Consider the following 22593-nt stretch of genomic DNA (forward strand, 5'->3'; position numbering starts at 1 on the left):
CTGAAATGCCAATTCAGTCAAAAACACGTCTAACCCCCTAATTACTGTTTTATACATGGTGATTATGTTCACAATCTCAGAGTTTTTATAAGATTTGTCATATTTTGCAAACTTACATCTCTCAACATCTAACAAAAGTGAAGCTTAACTTTAGTTTGGTCTGTTCAGTGTATTTACAATCACACTGAACTGTGCAGTAAAGGGGTTTGCTTGCTTTTGCTGTAGGTGATAACCAACTATTTGTGTGTTTTGCTTCTTGTTTGTGTTACTCTAAAGAGCTGAAATCACAAAGGACAGCGAAACAGTGTGGTTTTGGAAATGTATTAATATGGCAGAACAACACTCCACCCTGTGTGTGTGCAGTCTGTCAGCATCCATTTCCTTCATTTAGAGCTAATACCCTGTATTGAGCAACAAGCAGGCGTGCTCGCAAACAGAAGCCAGGGCTAAATAACCATGCCTAATATAGCTTAGTATTCCTAGAATGGGAACCAGTACATCCAGAGTGTCTGAAACTGTTGGGCTAATCGGCCTTGATGAAAGTCAATGTGCAGACCTCATCTCCTCTCATCAATATATGGGATGGGAAACCAGAGGGCTTATATGCTGCTAAAATGGATATGGATTGATACTATTTACAAAGCTTGAAGCCCAGACACATATGTGAAGGGAGCATTAACCTCCTATTATTTTAATAACAACAGACATTTAAAGCAAGTCAACGGCAGATTGAAAGAGATCAGGATATTTGCAAGACATGAATCTGTTAATGTGCGTCTGTTTTAAAAAAACGGGGGCCATAATCGTAATTTCAAGAACCTCTCCGGCCAAACAGGCAATGTTTTTTGAACAGCGATCATTGCAGGGAGCTTTTAAACTACATTCAAGTGTTTACTCCAACTAAACTGGCAGCTACATTACTATCCACTCCATTGTCTGTGGCCTTTAAGCAAAGCTTAACATTTAGTGAAACAGTGACAGACTCGCATCAATATGGGTTCATCCCACCAATCATTTATGGGTTTTTTCTTCTATTGTGGCTTTTACTCATCCTGATAACGCCTGTAGTTTCATCACAGATTAGGTTCTGGTGCTGAAAGTCACCTATCAGCCTGTCTAATGGATGTGCAAAGCAGTAATGCTGCCAACTCAAAAGTCTGCTATTGAACTGGATAAAACATCAGATTTGGGCTTATCTGCCTCATTAAACTTTGCAACCAGAGCATGTATGATTGTACGAGTCAGTGCACACTGACCACATACAGCTAGAGCATTTGCTAGCCTACCAACAGCTCCACAGAAACTGTCCTGAAACTCTTTTATAGCAGTACCTGATGCTTCCTTGTATTTATAAGGTATGCAAATAATGTTTAGATGTGTGTCTGCTAGTTTTAAAATACCTCATAGTTCGTAATGTACTCTTCATAACTTTGCTATATAATGGATTGCTTTTTGGCTTCCAGCCAAGATGCCTTCACTGTTCATAGGCTTTCATTATGTTGAAAGCTTCACAAAATTCAGAAATTTGTGCTTTATTATTGGTGTAAAATTCTATTAAAAAGCTTCAGCGCAGACTTCACTACCTAGCTAATTTGTCTAAATGTATTCCCAATTTTACTCAGACAGTCCTTGGACAAGAAAACTATGCAGTCGCTTAACTCGGGCTTTTAGCAGAAAAGATGAAAACATAATTCTTCCAGTGTTCAAGTCTATTTGAGTGTTTCAAAAACCTTAATGAGCACCAAAGACAGTCATGCTTTCATCTTTGTAACCCTCTTTGAGTTTGCAGCCATAGTTTTTATAGCAGAATACTAGAAAATATGTGAGGTTTTAGACTTTGATAGAACATAAACACTTAAAATGCTGCAATTCCTAAGTGGTGGGATTAGATATTTAACACAACCCATTTTCATATCTAACTGGCAAAAGCTGCAGTCGTGGTTTGTTTATTGTGTTATTACTAGACCCCTTGACACATAATATAATATTCACCAGACGGCATACCGCTGACAAACTCATGGATATCCAGACTATTAATAATTGAAAAGGGCACAGGTGTCAATGCAAATATGAGGGCAGGCTTAGATGCATTATAATAATTAATAAACAGATGGGACATAGAAAGAAATTTGACATGTTTTGTGAGGAACAGAAAAAGTCATGTCAACATTTAGTCAGTGACATCTGAAAACTTCTGTGCTGGGCCCCAAAGGAGATACTTTGAGTACAACAAATCTCAGTGTCTGAAAGTTGCCAGCAGATATGACTGTTATTAACTTCTGGGAAGTCAAAACTGTAAACACAGAGTAAGTTATAGCTGTATAACAATGACATTTTGCTAGTTGTATTACTTAACCGATTCTAAAATTGATCAACTGGATGTCCTCCCAGTTTAATGGAATGGCAGTGAAGCACAATAAATGTTAAATACATTTTGCTTATACTAGACAGCTATTTATGTGAATGTACCATGACTGATACAGTCTAGTCTTCAGTGGCAACTATATTGGATATTTGCTGATAAATTAAAATTTAAAAAGTAAGAGACATGAGAAACACCCTTCTTCAACTATAATGTGAGTGTTTGTTACCTCTAGATCCCCTGTTGGCAACACATGTTTGAATCGCAATGAACACAACAAGCCAATCTGAAAGTCGGGCAGAGCTCGAATGATTAAATCGAAAACGAAAAGTAAGAAGTACAGCAGTCCCTCGTTTATCGCAGGAGTTACGTTCTAAAAATAACCCACGATAGGTGAAATCTGCGAAGTAGCCAACTTTATTTTTTACAATTATTATAGATATTTTAAGGCTGTAAAGCCCCTCACTACACACTTTGGATGAACATTTTCACACTTTTCTCTCTTGTTTAAACATTCTCAAAGTTCAAATCTTTGTAGAAAAATACGTCCGGTATTACAGAATGAAACCAAAGATCAAACCCTGTTTTCAGGTCCAGAACGTGGGAATAGAGCAGCTGCGAGAGAATTCAACATTAATGACTCAATGGTACGGAAGTGGAGGAAGCAAGAAGAATGCCGCATAACGTTTCGTTGACATTGTTGTGTTTGTTGGGGAGAAAACTTACAAACATACAGTACTCCCTCTTCAGCACAGATGATATTCAGTTACATATCTCTTTTAAGTCCCAAGATGTTTCCAAACTACACATTTTACAAAGGTGCATGGATTCCATTAGAGGTTGGATGGCTGATAACTTTCAACTAACTGAGGAGAAAACTGAAGTCCTCATTTGTGCTCCTAAAAAAATGGTACCTGTGGTTATGGAAAACGTAGGCCCTCTCGCTACATTTGCCAAACCTTCTTTTAGGAACCTTGGTGTAACTTTTGACTCAGCTCTGACTTTGGACGCTCATGTTAAATCACTGGTTCACTCCTGTTTTTATCATTTAAAAAATATTGCTGAGTCCCATTGTATCATGCTCAGAAATGGTCATCCATGCACTTGTCTCATCTCGTTTGGATTATTGTAATTCTTTGTTCATTTGCCTCTGTGGATCATCTGCAAGTTGTTCAAAAATGCTGCCGCAAAGCTTCTGACCAAGTCGTCTTAATCCTCTCACGTTACTCCTCTGCTGATGCAGTTGCACTGGCTCCCCATAAAATTCAGAATAGATTTTGACTTTGACATTCAGGGCTCTGCATGGACAAGCACCAACCTATATCAGAGATCTTTTACATCCTTACATCCCCAGCAGGTCCCCGAGGTCATGTGATCAGGGCTTCTTGGTTGTCTATCATACGAGGCTGAAATTGAAAGAGCGTTTGTAACTGTAGCCCCCAGACTGTGGAACTCCCTTCCTTTGAGCCTGAGATCTGTGGACTCAGTGGTTTCATTTAAAAAACAGCTAAAAACTCATCTGTTTAAACTTGCTTTTGGTTGAATTCTGTTTTTATGTTTTAGCTTTTCTGTGAAGCGTGTTGTGATTTTTATCTTGAAAGGTGCTATACAAATAAAATTTTACTTACTTACGACAACACTGCTTCAGCTGAATTCTGTACTATACAGAGGAGACACAGCGTGGAGGAGATTGATTGACGGTGGTCTACAGCCGATCAGGACGCAGAACACAATGTGCTGTAAAAAAAACAATCAAAAAACCCACATGTAAAATTGCATACAAAAGAAATCCGCGAAACAGCGAGGTCGCGAAAAGTGAAGGACCACGTTATAGCGAGGGACCACTGTAGTACAGTTATTTGACAGTTATCTATCGATCATTTGCCTCTAGCACTTGCAGGGGTACACCAAGTTGTTCCCAGGCCAGCAAGAGACATTCTCTCTTCAGTGTATCCCGGGATTCCTCTTGGTGGGACATGCATCACCTAGTAGCTCACTTAGCAGATGGCCAGGAGCTCTGGTCTGGTGCCCACACCACCTCAACTGAGATATTTCAATGTGGAGGGGAGTAGCAGCTCCTCTCTGAGCCCCTCCTTGTTGGCTGATGTCCTCACTCTATCTCTAAAGCTGAGCCCAGCCACCCTTCGTAGCAAACTAATTTCCGCCGCTTGTATCTGTGATCTTATTCTTTTGCTCACTACCCAAAGCTCACGACCATAGGTGAGGGTAGGAACATAGATCGAAGGGTAGATTGACAGTTTCACTTTTCACACCGAGCTCTCTTTGCACCACAACAGACCAGTGTCTGCATCAGTGCTGATGCCGCCCAAGACAATGCGCTCCAGTTTTAATGAGTGAAGTTCTACAACTTTATTCCATTTTTACTTGTTAATTGATACTTATCAGTATCTGTGTCTGTGAGATGCACTCATTACACCCTAATACTGATTCCTTAGTATCTTCCACCTCTTGTCAAAACGGTCTTATTGTCTGGTTGCAAAAAACCCCAAAATGTCGATACCAAAATGCTAAACTAAAGGCTATGCCGGGTCCCAGCACAGGGACTTTCATAATGGGTACGGTTGAGTAGTCACTAGTAATTGTCACGTTGGCTGTCCAGACCTGTCAGCATCTTATAACCCTTACAGTGTTCTGTGACGTCTGTATGACTCCTGTGAGAAAGAGGGGATGTTTGGCACAGGGAGTGGAGATGACACAGCTCTGAAGTGTTTCCAGTTCACTACAGGCAAGAGCTTCCTCCACCCAGCCCCCTGCCCCTCTTTTGGCTCCAGAAACAAGCAGTAAAAGGTCAAAGAAACCTATGCTGCCTGACATATTACCTGTTTATCTTCTCCCAAAAAATCCCCATTGACATCCAGTCACGTTCTCTCTCTACCTCCTGAACTCAGCAGAACTTATTCAAATTAAACGTATATTTTAAATATATCTATGGATTGATCACTACCTTAGAATTATATGGGACACCCAGGCTTCATTTATTAGTTTTCTGTTTGAAACAGCTACTACATCCCTCTGGGTGAATATACGCTATTACAGGACCACAGAAAACAGATGAATTACCTCTGACGTGATTGTCTTACAGTGCCCTGTTTTCATTAGCACTCACCCTGTTCTCTTTAGGCTCTATCTCAATGTGATGCTCGTATCTACTGTATGTTGTCAAAATCCAGTGGGTCAGTTATTTAGACCTAGAATCAGGAGCATTGTTATTTAGTTAAGGAGAACGTCTGTTTGCTTTAAAAAATTCAGAATCATCAAATTTGTTGATGCTTTTATTATCCCTAAATAGAATGAACTGTAAAAAATATAATCACATACATCTAATAAGAAACTGTAGCTGATGCTGATGACACACATCAGCAGATTTTGCAGTGCAGATAGGCTGTTTTGGTACTGATGGTTGCAAACTCCCCTTGAGTTTTTGGAGAAAAACACCATATCTACCATCCTTGCCTATGCAGTTAATTAGAGTCCTTAATCTTCAGCCATAATTGTAGCTCAATATGTGTTAAATGATGACAAAGATACTGTAGCCCCCCCTGCTGTACAGGAGCATACAATGTCCAAGCAATGTTTAAGATAACGAGCGAGAGGCAGGAGAGAGAGAGAGCGCACCATGGCTTAATATTTTTAGGCTGCTTGCTTCTGCTCCGCTGCTTTGTAATTATGCATGCAACTGGCACACGGCAAGTTATTTATACTGTGGAATGTGTTGCCCAACTGCCATGAATCTTCTGATTGGTGCAATTGCTTTTCTAGGTCAGACAGTGGATCGCATGCGCACACTCACACAGACAAATATTCCCTTTCTCGCTCCCACACAGCCAAATGCTTCCACCGGGGAAGGTGATGTGCATTATTCGCCTGGTTGCTCCTCTTCCTCCCCAATCTAAATATAAACGTGACTCATAGCAAGCCATGGCACTTACACTGACTCAAGATGGCGGCATACCTTCAGTGGTTCTTTACTAAGTGTGACAGGTCCTCTTTCCTCCATTGGCATAGTTTTCTGTTTTTCTTCCACCCTGTTCCTTACTGTAACAGTGTTACAGTATTCTACCACCTGTCAGTGGATGGATGATAATTCCTGTTGCCTAGGATTAATGTATAGGTAATAAACGTGGCAGTGCCGGCTGTTACAAGTTGCTCGGTGACCCCCCCAGGAGTGGTGATCAGGTGGGTGCTCATCTGGCGGCTGCAAAGGCAGGATGAATCTTGGCTCTGCCCCATTGCCTCTCTCCTTCTCTCTCTCTTCCTCGCTTTCTCTTCGTACTGGTCTCTTTCTCTTTCTGCCTGTCTACGGTGTCCCCTGAGCTTGGTGCGTCTGTGGCCTCTGACAACAAGTGTTGTAAAGGCACCAAAGGAGAAATATATCATTTTAATCATTTTGCACCTCACGTGTGGTTTCAAGGTTAGCAGAGGTGTGGATGAAAGTCTGCATCAGCAACTGTGAAAGGTAATATAAGTCTACATATAAGCCCTAGTTGTGAATAAAAAACAATTAGTAGATTTTAAAAAGAAGGTTTTATGATAGTTGTTGTTTGGCACACTGTACATAAACCATCGCTTGATTTAGCAGTGTGCAAGGCAACCAGCTGATCAGAGTCTCTAAAAGAAATCATGATCAAACCATGCTACCAAGCTCAAACTTTGAAGTGGAATTTAAGCTTGTTAGCAACCCTGAAGTAAGCCTTTATCGTACATATATTTTGTTGTTAATCACTATATCAGATTAACTTGCAAACAGTCTCTGACCCTTTTCTCTTCTTACCTTGCAATCCATCTGTTCAAGCCAACTGCACTAAAAAAAAAAAAAGAAAGGTTCCCTTATGAGGCTGCCTTGAAGCCAGTGCATTGACAGTCTGAAAGGAAACCTATGAAACATTGTCAGTTACTACTCCAGTCCAGCTAGTTATGTGAATGAAGGTAGCATCCAGGCATGCTAAGATGAATGCTGACTGTTTGTCGCAGAGTCTCTATTCTCATATGACTGTTGTTGGAAATAGATCTTAGGGGCTGGAGTACAGGCTTCTCCTGTGTGATTGCTTCGACAGAAGCCCATGACAACACTCTTTTGAACGTATTTCAGTCTAGCCTGTTGGCCTGACTTCCAACTTTGTCACAGTATCGATCATCTCAATTCCACCAGCAATGCCTCAATGGTCATTGTTTCAACCTTGGACATTTTTTAAAATTTTCTGCTCTTTTGTTGTCACCATTTATCACACTTCAGTACAACACGCCCCTCCCCTTCATGTCGAAAAGTAGGATAATGGAAAAGATAGTTTTGATAAGATTTACTTCATTTTGTTAGATTATTATCAGAATACAAATGGAAATCTGGCTCCTTTATTGTTGTTGTTGTTGTTGTTGTATAATTGAGTTCTTGACTGCCTTGTACTCTGTGGTTGAGGTCTTTTCTTCACCACAATACAGGCAGACTGGGCTACATTTCAAAATACTGACCACAAACTTGACACCTGGAAAAAGTTTTGTTAAATAAGAAGTGCAGCAACTTTTTTATTAAAACCTAACCTAGGAGTGGCCTATGTGACCAAACAGACCATTTCACAAAAAGCCAGACTGAAAAGTTAACTGTGTTCACTTCAGTACAACGTCATAATACACGTGATATCTTTATTGTTGTTCTTTCGTGCGGTCAAACAGACAAAACAGCCCCTCGGCCGCCACCTGAGCAATGAATCAGATTTGGGCCATGAAGTTTGCAGTGTGAACGCAGCCTGTTCTCTTAAGGACGGGCAACAGTATTAAAGGTAGGGAGGGACACACAGAACAGAGAGGCTTGGAGTGCAACACACATCCAGGGAGTGTGACTTCACTTTCATCTGATGACTCAGTCTTTGAACAGCAAAGAGTTTTGTTTTTTTGAACGTTAAAACGTTATTGTTATACATCTTGTAGAATATTTAAATCCTTTACTTGCTTTTTAGATTATGAAAGCTAAGCAGTCGCCTCTGGACTGATCCTGTTTGGTTGGTTTTTCTAAGGCTTATTTTGTGCTTGGTCAGATTTGTCCTTTCGTTGCATCTAATCAATTAGTCCAGGGTCAAACTGGACTAATTGTTAACTGTTAACAGGCATCCATCCATCCATTCGCTTCCGCTTATCCTTTTCAGGGTCGCGGGGGGCGCTGGAGCCTATCCCAGCTGTCATAGGGCGAAAGGCGGGGTACACCCTGGACAGGTCGCCAGTCTGTCACAGGGTTAACAGGCAGTAACAGGAAATAAAATGTGTGTTCAAAAACCATTTTCAGGTATAAGTTTGGCATTTGTAAGTCTACACTGACTGTAGCACCTAAACAGCCATTAAAAAAAGTTTAATTACTTTATAAATGCATGCAACTGCATGTGTAATTTAAATTTATGTCTAAGATGAAGTATTTTGTGGCATTTTTGCACACGTCATGTATATAGCATTTAGCATATAGCATGCATAGTACATAAAAATTGTGATTTGTGATTTTCCACAAAGTTTCCAGAATAAACTGATGAATATTAATCTGGGCACATGCTGCTCCTTTGCAGTCATCTCCTCACATCCACCACCTTCCGTACCCCTTCACACTGGTGTAATAGCGCAATCTTGAGTAGCAAATATCCTGGGAGGTTGGTGCGAACTTGATGTGGCCAACATAAATTGGATTTGCATGCGATTTGAAGGGGAACACTAGCTCAGTAGGAGCTTCCATGCAGGGGTAGCAGGTCCTCTCTTGACTCAAAATGCTTCTCAGGAGGGCTTCCTCTGAGTTTTTTTAATTTTTTTTTAATCCTCATTCATTTAATGTTGCCTTGTTTGGACTTGAATTACCACAGAGATTAATGTTATTTTATTTGTTTACCTATCAGATCCATTTTATCATGAAGCACATCCAGCTACAACAAATGGAACAATCCTGCTGTAAATTATAACCAAATTATTTAAACTCAATGGAAATTTTAATGGGTGTATTTGTTCTTTTAGGGTTTTGTGTGTGTTTTGTTTTTGTTTTTTTTAAAGAAAAAAGTTACAATATTAGTGTAATAAATATACATAATATACTGTGTGTTGCTGTGTGTAGGTGTGTGTGTATAATTAATTTCAATCAGAAAATATGAGATGCAGCCTGTAATCGAATTGCCTAAATGAAGCATAATTCCCTGGGAGAATGTGTTTCAGAGAAATGCTTTCAGACAGCAGAGATTTATGTAAAATATGTGTGTCAACATCAGGAAAATCGCCCTTATATGTCTTATACAGTCTCTATGAATGCCACCCTTTTATGGTCTGGCAGCAGTTCTGTCCAGCACAGACTTGTTCACATGATGCAACAGACCACCTTATATAACACTCATCTCCTCTGGAACTGGAGCAGAAAACCACCAGAGCCAATCGTAAGCGCTCCCCTTCCCATTCCCAGAGAGTTTACCACCTTTCAAAATAAGATTGTCTAAATACATATGCAGAACACATAATCAGAACAGTAATTTAACTTCCTGAACAATGGCTGGTTGCATTTTCATTAGGCACTAATTAGTAATCAATACATAATTTTACGAGAGAGGGCTGTTATAGTGTTGGTAATTGCTTCTCATAATATGCTGAAATGCAAATAGAATAGGATCAGTTCTCAAGTTGTGGGCTGAGGCTGAGCATGGCAACAATGGAAGGCTTTGTTTACCAAGCACTGCTAATGAATGTAGTGTGGTGCTAGGAAATTACAGTCCTCATTTTGGCATTTCCTTTGGACATTATTTTTTAATTAAAAGGAGAAAATGGACATCCAGGAATAAAATATCGACTGACATTCATTATATGCACGACAAAAGCTAAAGTTGAACCTACAAAAATGAAAGCAATGTTGATTTAAAAATGAAGATGTATACATTTTAGAGATGGCACGATACCACTTTTTTATGTCCGATACCGATACCGATATCATAAATTTGGATATCTGCCGATACCGATATGAATCCGATATAGTGTTTTTTAACCAACAAAACTGTTTTTTAAAATATCTTGCTGCATTTTGCAAGTCTGCAAGTTCATACTCAAGTTTAAAACAACAACTACACTAAAGCTATTCTGTTATACCTGTATACAAAAAAAATATTTCATAGTTCAGCAATACTGATCAATCTAATAAACTTAAACCTACACCATCCTCCCTATTCTGGTATTTTAAAGAGTACTTAGTGTAAATATTAAGCAACCTAACTAATAGGGTTCCAACTCCCAGCAACAACAAAAATAAATAAATAAAAAATAGGGAACCACCCCTCACGCTCCACCTCATGATGCTTAATCAACGTAATCAACCTTAATTTGATGCAGTGCGAAAAAAAATGCACAGAAATCAATTCTTTTTCAAGAAATATTAAATAGATTCAACATCTTTCTTCAACAAAATTGCAGACTGCACAGATGGTACCTTCCCAAAGTAAAGAGTACTATAGCTTACTAGGGTATATATATTAGACTTAATAGTCACTATATACAGTAATTGACTTCTATTCATTTTACATCAAATTAAAACTTTGGGTGTCAGATAATTATTTATTAAAAGCTTTTATTTATTAGACATTTTAAATGAGAATAAGAAAGAAAAGTATGTCTTTGTGCCCCCTTTTCCCTGTTAATGCCCTATCGGCCCCCCTGGCTAAACTTTGCTAGATCCGCCCCTGCACAGTTACCAGCGTCAGCTACGTAGAAAAAGATCCTCGAGTAGAAAGTAATATTAAATACATTCTAACAACAGCTGATCAAGCTTAAACGTGCTGCTGTTGTTCAGCCGCTGGTGCAAAGTGGGCCAAAAACAAACAAGAGACACGGACTCGCGACAGAAAAGCCGATCAGCTGATCGTTAAGCAGTTTCATGATTGAAGTAGCAGCCGGAGAGCGAGAGGCAGTCGCTCGTTAAGCTTAACGCAGGAATGCTTTACAAACATTCAGAGATGGACTTACACACTTGCTTTACTTCTCTCGGGATAACTTTGTCGGAGATGAAATGCCAGGTTGCTAGCGAAGCTCCAAATGCTATCCAGACCACCGACAGGTCCCGCATGCCACAGCTGCTCTATCACGTGATGCATACTGCTCCAACTGCTAACGTTCTGCGGTGAGTTACGGTGTGTTGCAAGTTTTGTGAGGTGCTTTCGTGATATTTAATGGATCGGATTACATTTTTTATTTTTCTCCGATATCCGATCCAGTAATTTAGGTCAGTATCGGACCGATACCGATACGTAATATCGGATCGGTCCATCTCTAATATATTTATCCACGAAAATCTTCTTATATAGACTTTCGGTTGACCAACTCAATTTAAATGTATATGGTCTCTATTAAAGACTGCATTTGTCTGCATAAATATGATACTGTGGTATATTTATTACAGTTATCATTGAAAACTATATATTCTGAGAACATTGAAAGAAATGTTTGTGTTAACAAACCAAGAAGTAAAGATTTACTTTATACCCTTTGTTATGTGAGTGAACTGTTACTATCACGGTGTTCCTGAGGAGACTCGGTACCTCATACAGTATCACTGGACAAAACGCTGGACTCAAAGGCCCAAAGGAGGAGAAATCAAAGGTGGCTGCAAAGACCACAGCAGCCAAGAGTTTTCAGAACAAGATTAGCCTTAGCACTCCAGATAGAGATGTACTAGACAGATTAGTGACTGACTTTGACCCTTAAGCATGCTTAAGTCATTTTTAAAATGTCGCATTATGAATTTAAACCTGCATATGATCAAATAGATTAGAAATTGATTAGATGATCTTACTGACCACACACACGATCTTAGAAGTCCTGCATTTGTATCAACATCATTAAAAAGGCAGTTGCTGGATTTTTGAGAACTTTTTTAACCAAACTAGGTTAATGTTGTCTCAGAACTGACAACAGAAGGTTCTCACTGGTTAAAACAAACACAGAAGGAAAATTGTGTATAGTGTCCCGATTGTGTCCTCTGAGGCAAGTACTTTGGGAATTTGTAACAAGCAAATATTAGTGTGACTGCATAAAAAGTAATGAATGAAATGTAAAATTACTACAGAGGAACAAAATGACACAAAGCTAGTACCTAAAGAAAAAAGCTTGCACAGCTTCTATCATGTGTTCAGTTTCCTACTGTGAAATAATGCAGGAGCCATAGACAGCCTGTGCCTGATAAAGGTGTGGAAGTTAGAAGGTAGTGGAGCTTTTTGAAGAGATAGAAGTGTAGGTGTTATGATCATCTGCACACATTTTTCTGCTGCTTTCTGGGTTCAGGATTAGGGGGCAGCAGTCTAAGCAAAGAGGCCCAGACCCCTCTCTCTCCCCCGCTACGTTCTCCAGCTCATCAGGGAGAACACTAAGGCGTTTCCAACCCAGCTGAGAGAGATAATCCTTCTGTCGTCTCCTGGTTTTGCCCCAGAGTACATGCTACCTTCTTATCTTACAGGAATCTGAGAAGCATCCTAAGCAGATGTCCGAACCATCTCATCAATGTGGAGTTCTACACTAAACTCCTCCATTTCCTCCAGTAAGAATCCAGTCACCTTTTAGAAGAAGCTCATTTCCACCACAGTCTTATTCTTTTAGTCATTATCAGTCTAAATGGTCTTTTCTGTCATCTGGAATGGCTTCAAGGCTTATTTCTGCAGATATGTGTACAGGTGTGGCTTTAAATTCTGGCTTGTGGCAGACTGTGGCAGAAGCATGATACATTAATGATAAAGTGATAGAGGGAGTGATGCAAATGTTTTTTTTCCTCTCTCCACTTCACAGTTCTTGGTATGCATCTTTCCCCCAAAACACATTTTTCACCTGCAGTAATGTGACATGATAGCAATTCAATCATGGATTCAGGCTTGTGTAGACCTCTACTATGAATGTGCAGAATACACAAAGATGACATGAATCTACTCATCTCTCTCTGTAAGAACTGCTGGAGTATTCCTCTAAAGCAATCACTTACACTCAGTGTCCCTCTTGAAAAATAGATTCTACACTGCCCTAGCTTGCTGCAACTTGAAGCTCAAATTCATATCGAAGCCTGAAACCCTTTGTGAGTTTATAATGAAAAACAGTTCAGCTCTTCCAGAGTCCACACCCCTGAGTGAAGCATATTCAAGCTGTTAAAGTTTGCAGGAACCACACAGCTGATTTGATGTCTCCGAATGTCACTATCCACAATAAGACTATTGATGTTTAGCAAAACTATCGACTCAGTAGCTAATTAGTGTGCCATCAGAGGTTGAACTTAACTGTGCTGGATACGCTCCTCTTTATTTTACTGGTTTGATTATTTGCAATGTTGTTTTGCAAAGTTCAGAATGTGTTGCATTCAGAGGCACTGCGACAATACATTCTTGATCAAATCTATAGGTCAAATTAGCATTTAATTTGTAGCAAAAGCAGCATGTGGCTCATAATTCACAGCCCTCATAAATGTCGATGCTTAAAAAAAATCTAAAGGTTTGTTACTTAATACTTATTCAAGTCTGCTCAAATTAAAACAGAGAAGCTGCACTAATGTAGCCTCTCTGTCTCATCTGCAGCCCTCTTCTCTGCTAATTATGGATAATGGACACAAGCAGGGGAGGTACAGTTCCTTCTGCCAGAATAAAAACAACTGATTAGGAAGACCCGAGCTGCGTCATAGAGAGACGAAGAGGGCTTCGGTCATCAGACGTACTGCACCTTTCTCTTTACTTTGTTATTTTGGTGCGTCAGATGATTGATTGTTCCGGCTGTAACCACACTACTCTCAAACGTACTTTTAGAAAGATTAGTATCTGGAAAGGTCCTTATTTACACATGATATAACATGAAATTGAGCAGAAGTTTTCTAAAGCACAATTAGTGAAAAATTGAATAATTAATCATAGGTCTTTTATGAATTGGCAAATCCAAGTAGGTGGATATAAGCCTCCATTCAGAAATACCCTTCTCAGGAAAAAAGCATTCTTGTGAAATGAGGGGTATTTACAGGAATTTTCTAAAAGAAAATGGGAAAAAACTTTCACTGTTAGAGAGTAGTTAGTATATGTGCACATACTTGTAGGAAAGCCTTCATTTCTTTGAGCAAACGTAGAGAGAGGTCTCTGTAGAAATGTTGTTTTATATCAGCTCAAATCAATGGGGACTGATGCTCAAGACAGTCAGCTAGCCAAATGTGTTTCCTCTCCTACCATTAATATTACCTGTCCATCCACGTGGCATAGTAATGTTTGTCCTGTTTGTGCTGTTGAAAAGTGATGAGATGCAATGCAATGCTTTTATATGATGTTGTAGGTCCATACATACTACAAACAGGCCCTTTTTGGCTGGTGCTAGGTGGTAGCTAGGCAACCTGACGGTGTCTTGATACAGTACATCATGCATACTGTAACTGAAGTTTTGTGGATATAAATTAGACATTATAGCCATTAAAACAGGTCATTTTAGCTCATTGCTACATGATTACTGAGCAGCATAATGACATCATAATGTGTAGTATCATCATATCTGAAGCTAAGTACCAGTGTGCCAAGCGCCTTGTTCAAGTTCGGTTGCGTAGGAGGTTTCAATATAAGAAACATCCACATAGTCAGAGATATTTGTATAATTCCAAATTTTTTAAAACTAATAAAATCACTTTTCTTTTAAAAGCATGAACAATTCAGAGTGACACTACTTAAGCAGTAGTGTACATATATACATTGAATTTTTTGTGGGAGTGCGCCATTTTCATCAGCTCGCGAAAGGCTGGTGACTAGAGATGGACCGATCCGATATTACGTATCGGTATCGGTCCGATACTGACCCAAATTACTGGATCGAATATCGGTGAGAAATAAAAAATGGAATCCATCCATTAAATATCAAAATAGCCCCTCACAAAACTTGCTACATGGCGTAACTCGGCTCATAACCGTAGCACATCGCAGCAGTATGCATCACGTGATAGAGCGGCTGTGTGTATTTGTAGCCTCGCTACCAAACCAGCATTTCATCTCGGAGGAAGTTTTCCCAGAGAGAAGTAAAGCAAGTGTGTAAGTTCATCTGAATGTTTGTAAAGCATTCCCACGTTAAGCTTAACAACAGATATATGGAGCGACTGCCTCTCTCTCTCTCTCTCCTGCTGCTACTTCAATCGTGAAACTGATCAATGATCAGCTGATCGGCTTTTCTGTCGCGAGTCCGTCTCTCTTCTTAGTTTTTGGCCCACTTCTCACCAGAAAGAGGAAACCTGAACAACAGCAGCACTATTAAGCTTGATAAGCTGTTGTTAGAATTTATTTAATATTACTTTCTACACCAGGATCCTTTTCTACGTAGCTGACGGCTGGTAACTGTGCAGGGGCGGATCTAGCAAAGTTTAGCCAGGGGGTCCGATAGGGCATGAACAGGGGAAAAGGGGGCACAAAGACATACTTTTCTTTCTTATTCTCATTTAAAATGTCTCGCTTTTAATAAAAAATTATCCGAATCTTACACCCAAAGTTTTAATCTGATGTAAAATATATAGAAGTCCATTACTGTATATAGTAACTGTTAACTCTAATATCATCTTAAACTCTAGTACTTTTTCCTTTGGGAAAGTACCATCTGTGAATTCTGCAATTCTGTTGAAGAAAGATGTTGAATCTATTTAATTATTCTTGAAAAATAATTTATTTCTGTGCATTTTTCCCCCTGCATCAAATTAAATTTGATTACATCGATTAAGCATCATGAGGTGGAGGGTGGTTCCCTATTTTTTTTTGCTGGGAGTTTGCAACCCTATTAGTTAGGTTGCTTATAATTTCTGCTAAGTACTCTTTAAAATACCAGAATAGGGAGGATGGAGTAGGTTTAAGTTTATTAGATTGATCAGTGTTGCTGAACTATGAAATATTTTGGGCGCAGTGTATTTTTTACATACAGGTATAACAGAATAGCTTTAGTGTTGTTATTTATTTAAACTTGAGTATGAACTTATACAAAATGGAGCAAGATATTAAAAAAATGTTTTATTGATTAAAAAACACACTATATCGGATTCATATCGGTATCGGCAGATATCCAAATTTATGATATCGGTATCAGTATCGGACATAAAAAAGTGGTATCGTGCCATCTCTACTGGTGACCTGCCAGCTCACAGAACTGACCTTTTAAAACTTCTAAAACTATGCTGTGCTAACTGTGATTGTGTCCCATTAAACTATAACTGTATTTGCGTGACCATTTTTATCTTTCTTGCTGTCAGGAACCCTTACCGTTTTGTCCATTTTGATCTGCCCAGCATTGTGCTCTGGTTCTTGATGAAACATAAAAGGTCATAAAAGGTCCAAATAGCTTGACTCACAGAATACTGAGTTTGCCTTTGTGATGGCCACAGCCAGAATCTGAATGCACCCCGCTGGTTTCACCCGGGTCTCCATATGGAAAAGGAAATAGGTTTGTCACATTTAACTGCTATTACGCTTGAAGAAATACTACACAAAAGTCTAAAATAAGGTCATAGTGTGGCGAGTGTTTGCTCTTTTCATCATTTCAATGTCCCTGCTGTGAAAATAAGAATCGCTTATGCTGTCTTTACTATAGTCTTCAACCAAGAAATAATCCCAGCCAGTCTGTATGCTTTCTTGCAGACATCTAGCCCTTTGTTTTTAGGTGATGGTTGAAAACTGTGTTTTATAACATATGCAGTAATGCAGTGGAACGGTTATGCAGTCGTTAGGGCAAATGCAAACTGATTTACATTGATTTACAGGTTGGATGGCGCTCGGAATGACTTGGGTGAGGTGGAGATGGTAATCAGTGTAACTGCCAGGCAGCACCAAATCATTTTCTGTCTCTCTCTCTTTTTTACTCTAAATTATATAAGGACAACCTCTTACGATATTTTTTTATGTGTATATGTACACTGACAGGTGATTTTATTTTGAAAAGTCCCATATTTTGCTCACAACAGTAAACTTTAATCTCCATCTACAATGCTCAGGGTGGAAAATGGTCAGTGCTTTCTGAGGAACAAATCTCTGCAGAGGTTTACTGTATTGTCTACAGCGAGACTAATTCAATTCTCCCGTCCTTTGCTGCCAGCTTTATGTCCCAGTCAAAGCATGCTCTCATCAAACAAACTTGATTAAAAAAAAAAGATCTATGTGGCTGCTGGATGATGAAGTTTATGTGCGTGTGTGTGGCTGTGTGGTTTTGTCCCAATGTCCTGACATACAAAAGGACCTTTGTTTATCCATTTAAATTCTGACAGAGGGCCAAAAAAGCATGTAGGTTACTCAGGGCCACAGAGATCGACCTCAGTGACAATAAGCCTGCAGTCTGTGACTCGGAAAACATGTTGCTGTTTTAGTATGAAAAGCTCAACAGTCTGTTTTGCATTATTCACTTTCAAGTGTTCAGTTAATCAACTTTAGCGGGAGGAAAGAGTGGATTTGATACGCTTGACATCAAGACAATATGGCATTGATGGAAAATGCATATAAAATATGGAGTGCATATTTCTTTGTGTGTGTTATTTTTTTAGTTAAAGGAAGAAAAGTTCTACTGAGCAGATTTCAACAGCTTTTCAGGAGAGGTGAGATCAATGTTGAGGCATATTGTCTGGTGTGGAAACAAAGTTCATGGAAGCTCATTAGATGCCCCACCTCAAAGATTCCTAAAGAAAGAATTGGTGAGAAGGTCCAGCACAAAATTGGATTTCTTCTACTCTCTTAACTGCAGAATACCTACCACTCAATGTGAAACTAATGAACTGGCCCTGGATATGTGTCTGAGATCAAACACATGCACCCACAGTAGCAAGGGCAAACATACGCTTTAAGAATTATTGGCTATTTTCTTCCCTCTGCTCTCAAAATGAAAGAATATCTAAGCATCACTGCAAGTGTATTATATTTAAATAAGATCTAGTGCATGTGTGTTAGTCTATTTTGAGTGAGAATGAGTTGTGCTTATCACAAACTCCCAGTTGGTGGTTTCTTTTTGTTGGTAATGAAATGGCTCTGAAGGAGTAAAGTAGCAGTAGTTGTTATCTAAAGACAAAAACACCAGTTTATGGCCCAATAAAGCAATTTTAGTGCATGCTAATTCCATAGTTTTTTATGTAACTTTTTTTTCCCTCTTAGTGATCTTATCTGGATCCATTTATCTGGATCTTTTATATTGTTCGTTATCATTTTGATATTGCCCGTCTCAGATAGCATCAAGGCATTTTGAACAGCTACAAGAGTGTGAAGGCAGAAAAATCTTTAAGCAATCTGAAACCTCGGAAGGAAAAATCCAGGTTTTGGTGTCAATGGTGTGAAGCCTTGTTTTTTTCTAACTCTGGGATTTTCTTTGACTGTCAGCATTTAAAGCACAGGCAACGATTTTACTTCTAACTTCTAACCTGCTGATTCTGTGAAGCTCCTGTTCCCTTTCTGAACTTAATGCAGAGGAGGTCTACAGTTATCAGGGCACTGGCAACGCTTATGCACTATGCACTTCATCACTCAGCGACCCTGCTCTGTAACGTCACTTGTCTGCCACGAGTTGATGTGACTCTACTGCAATAATACCGCTTACATGTAATATCTGCAGGGGAAGAAATTTCGCAAACTAACTTGTTGTATTAGTGGAATCCTATCGAAGTACCACACAATGGGATACTGCAATGGGACTGAAAATACCCAAATTAAAAGATTAACAGGTGTGACCAAGTAATTTTGTTCATATATTTTGTGTTAGCTTAGCAAAGCTGTGACACCATGGGTGCAGTGGGTAGCTGCATTTTCATTGATGCTCTCTTTAAATAAGGATTGTTACATTTCGAACAATTGTTACAAATTTCCCTAATTTTTTGATTTATCGTGAGTCAATGGTCATCTTAGTATAGTTTTAAAGCAAAGATGGGGGGTGCATCAGGATGATACTTAATAACACGACTGCTTATATCTGACAGAGGTAATTAGAAATAAAAACATGGCCATAATAAAGGGCTGCTTTAGATAAAAGACTCTTGTAGCTGAGATTAAATTATGACTTAAAATGTTTTAATATGACTTAAACAGAATATACATGCACTATAAAAAGTGTATGTAGTGCATTTAATATCATATTACATCAGCATGATTGCTGCATTAAACATCTGATCTAAAGTTTGTGTTATCAGTGTTTTGTGTCAGCCTTTCGCATTCATTTCTACGCTGTGCCTGAAGAGAGATAATTGCCTCTTAGCTAAAGTCTAACTTTGAGTTCATACGTCCCGTCCCTCTCTTCGACTCCATCAGTTGAGCACGCTAATGAGTGTTTCCTAGCAACAGTTAAAACAGGGCTAGTAAAGTCAGCATTGGCAAAAAGACTGCTTCTCGCTGAGATCTTTTTCTTTTCTTCTCAACAAGCTATTCATGTGCCATCTGCATGCACGAACAATACCCGTTTTCACATTAACATCAGAAAGCTTGTTCTCCTCTGCCAAGATTTAATTATGTTGCATTCTAAATTAGCCACCATCTTGAAGCCCCAGTGCCATGTCTTTGATGCAGTAACATGGATGATGGGAAGAACTCATGCTGGACATGAAGCTGACAATATACACACATACCTATACATGCATAACACCTCACCCCACGTGTCTTTGCCTGCAACAATAACACGCTGATATAAATATATCCTGGACAGAACGGTGTTTTTTTTTCACCCGGTAATGACTGTGCATGTGCACTCACACCAGGTGATGGTGTCCTGAGGGGTGGACATAATAGTTGATTGTATGTATTTATAATTAAAATATGTGACACTGGTATTCTTCCCAGAATTGTAATGACTGAAATTATACCTTGTATTATCCCTTTTAACAAAGATTGAAAAGTGAAGGAGACCCTATCATCATGATCGCCACAGAGATCTGTGAGATGAGCCAAATGTGACTCAAATTAGCCTTATTGGCAAATAATCCACATTTGCTTCACACCTGTAGAAGCCAGATAATGCAGTTTGATTGTAGTATCATCCAGAGTGCAGACGGCGTGCTGTCATTCAGTGTGTTACATGAGAGGATTGAGTCCTGATCAACTGTAAGCAGACAGGAGGGGGATTTCAGAGAGAGTCTGATTTACTTTCTAGATTGGCTCGTTTTCTGTGAACCTATAAAACTGTGCGTTGGCAAACCGGTTTGTCTCTTAAGATTGTGTATCTCAGACAGTAATGCATCCTTCTAATGCACAAAGACAAGTCGTCTCTTACAGAATTTTGTTATTCATCTAGGTTTAATCCTAAGAGCATTGCCTCGAACGGCTTGGCCGAAGAGGTTCTGCTCCAAATACAACAGCGTTTGATGGATGTGTGCCTCAAACTGGGTCCATTCTTAGAAGAGAGGTTACCAGTGAGGCTGGCAGCATGCCACAAAATGGTCATGGTTGTCTCCTCTAATAACACATCAACTTATGCAAAGTCTGCTTACCTCTCAACTCATTTCAACTCGTGTACTGGGAAATAGTCACGTGTATCAGGTGGCTGAACCCCCATCCCTTTATATAATGTGGAAAAACATAATGCAAATGCAAAGGGTAAGGACTTAATCATTCAAGGGCAAAGCACAGGAGACACAGGGATTGCAAGTGCTGTGTCATCATCATGCAGGGAGACCATCTGAATGTTATTATGCTGTCTGATTTGAGTGCCAGCTTCAAGGGCATTTTCTGCCCAGGTACTGAAGTTCTTTGTGGCACTCAACCAGACTATCATTTCATTAATGCAAGACAAAAATATTTCCCTTTATTTACCCAGTCCTTAATAAGTGTACTTCTGAGTGCTCACATTTTAACAATGTCCAGTCCGGAGGCTGTCTGTTGGCTCCAAGGTTACAGCTGTTTGCTGGCTCTGATGTCTTGGGGGAAACTTTTTATATATAATAGTGCTGCTAAGTAAGTCTGTTTTGTTTTACTGATCAAAGTGGATCCAATAGCACTTGAGGTTTGGCTACTTGGAGATTTAGAGTTTTCTATATTGACAGTGTTCCACCTACACCTACAACTGAGCATTAACAAGCCTGTAGTGGTTCAAAGTGTAAACATATGTTTAATTTATTTCTATAATCAAAGCAGCAAGTCTTGTTTCATCAGCTTATGTTCTCCTTTTAACACAATCACACCAGAGCCACAGATGGGCTACACTAGGCACGCCTGTTGCATATATAATCCAATCACATATTCATGTTTTTCTAGCATACAGACTGTACTTTTAGTTTAGTTTTCACTGTTATTTTTTCTTTGTTGTTTTTTTTCCAGCTTTGTAAATTGTCAAAAATGCAATACCATTGTTAGATGTCATGCAATTTAGCGTGATGACAAAAGAGAAATCTCAGGCAGTGTAATTAGCAGGCAAGGCATACCAGGTTATTTAAAATTTTTTTATACTCCTCTCTGGCATCTGTAGCAGCATGATTATCAAATGTTTTCATGTCAAGAGAGAGAAATGTTGACTGACGGGCCCGGCCTGGCTGGAGCACCAGATCATACAATAACTGACAGCAGAGACCCATCCTTTCTCCTTTACACAAAAAAGGAAAGAAAACAAAGCAAACAAAACATTTAATTATTCTTCCACAGCATCAACAGACACAGGCGGAGTAGAATGGATGTGCGGCAGTCAGCCTGACGGGGCCGTTTTTGAGTGTCAAAAGAGACGAAACATAAACACTAACACCACAGAGTGAAAAAAGCCTTGATAGGAATGCAAAGATTAATTGAATATGCTAATTTGCTTTTTAGATACCTGTTTATGAAAATCCATTAAAATCATACACATAATAATATCCAGCAGCAGCAGCTGAGTGCAGTGACCTTCACTGCTCGAGATATCTGTTTTCAGCCTTAATTGATAAATACTTTAGTGAGAGCTACAATTGTGTGTCTGTTCATTAACACTAAAAAATCCTGTTTTTTTTTATTTATTTCACAGTAACCTCCATTCTACTTGTAAAAGGCACCAAAAGCCTGGATTATCCTATAATACAGGATAATCTATGGCCGTTGTAGATATCTTTGCGTACCCACGTTAGACTTGTAGTCAAGACCGCCTAATCCGAGACCAAGACAAGACCAAGACCACGTAAAAGCCAAGACCGGTCTCGAGACATCCAACTCTAACCCACGTTGCATGTTGGCAAAATTGTGCTTTTTACCTCACTATCCATAACAAGAACATCACCACAAACAAAAACATTGTGTCCTAGTTTGCATAATTAATCTTAC

General features: G+C 39.2%; 1 protein-coding gene across 4 annotated transcripts in view; it reads left to right on the plus strand.

Moving 5' to 3' along the window:
- Nucleotides 1-22593, plus strand: part of syt1a (synaptotagmin Ia) — a 216846-nt gene that overhangs the window by 24080 nt on the left and 170173 nt on the right. The window lies entirely within an intron of this gene.

The sequence above is a fragment of the Haplochromis burtoni genome, unplaced genomic scaffold, assembly GCF_018398535.1.
Source record: "Haplochromis burtoni strain Fernald_Lab_line unplaced genomic scaffold, NCSU_Asbu1 Contig_49, whole genome shotgun sequence".
NCBI lineage: Eukaryota > Metazoa > Chordata > Actinopteri > Cichliformes > Cichlidae > Haplochromis > Haplochromis burtoni.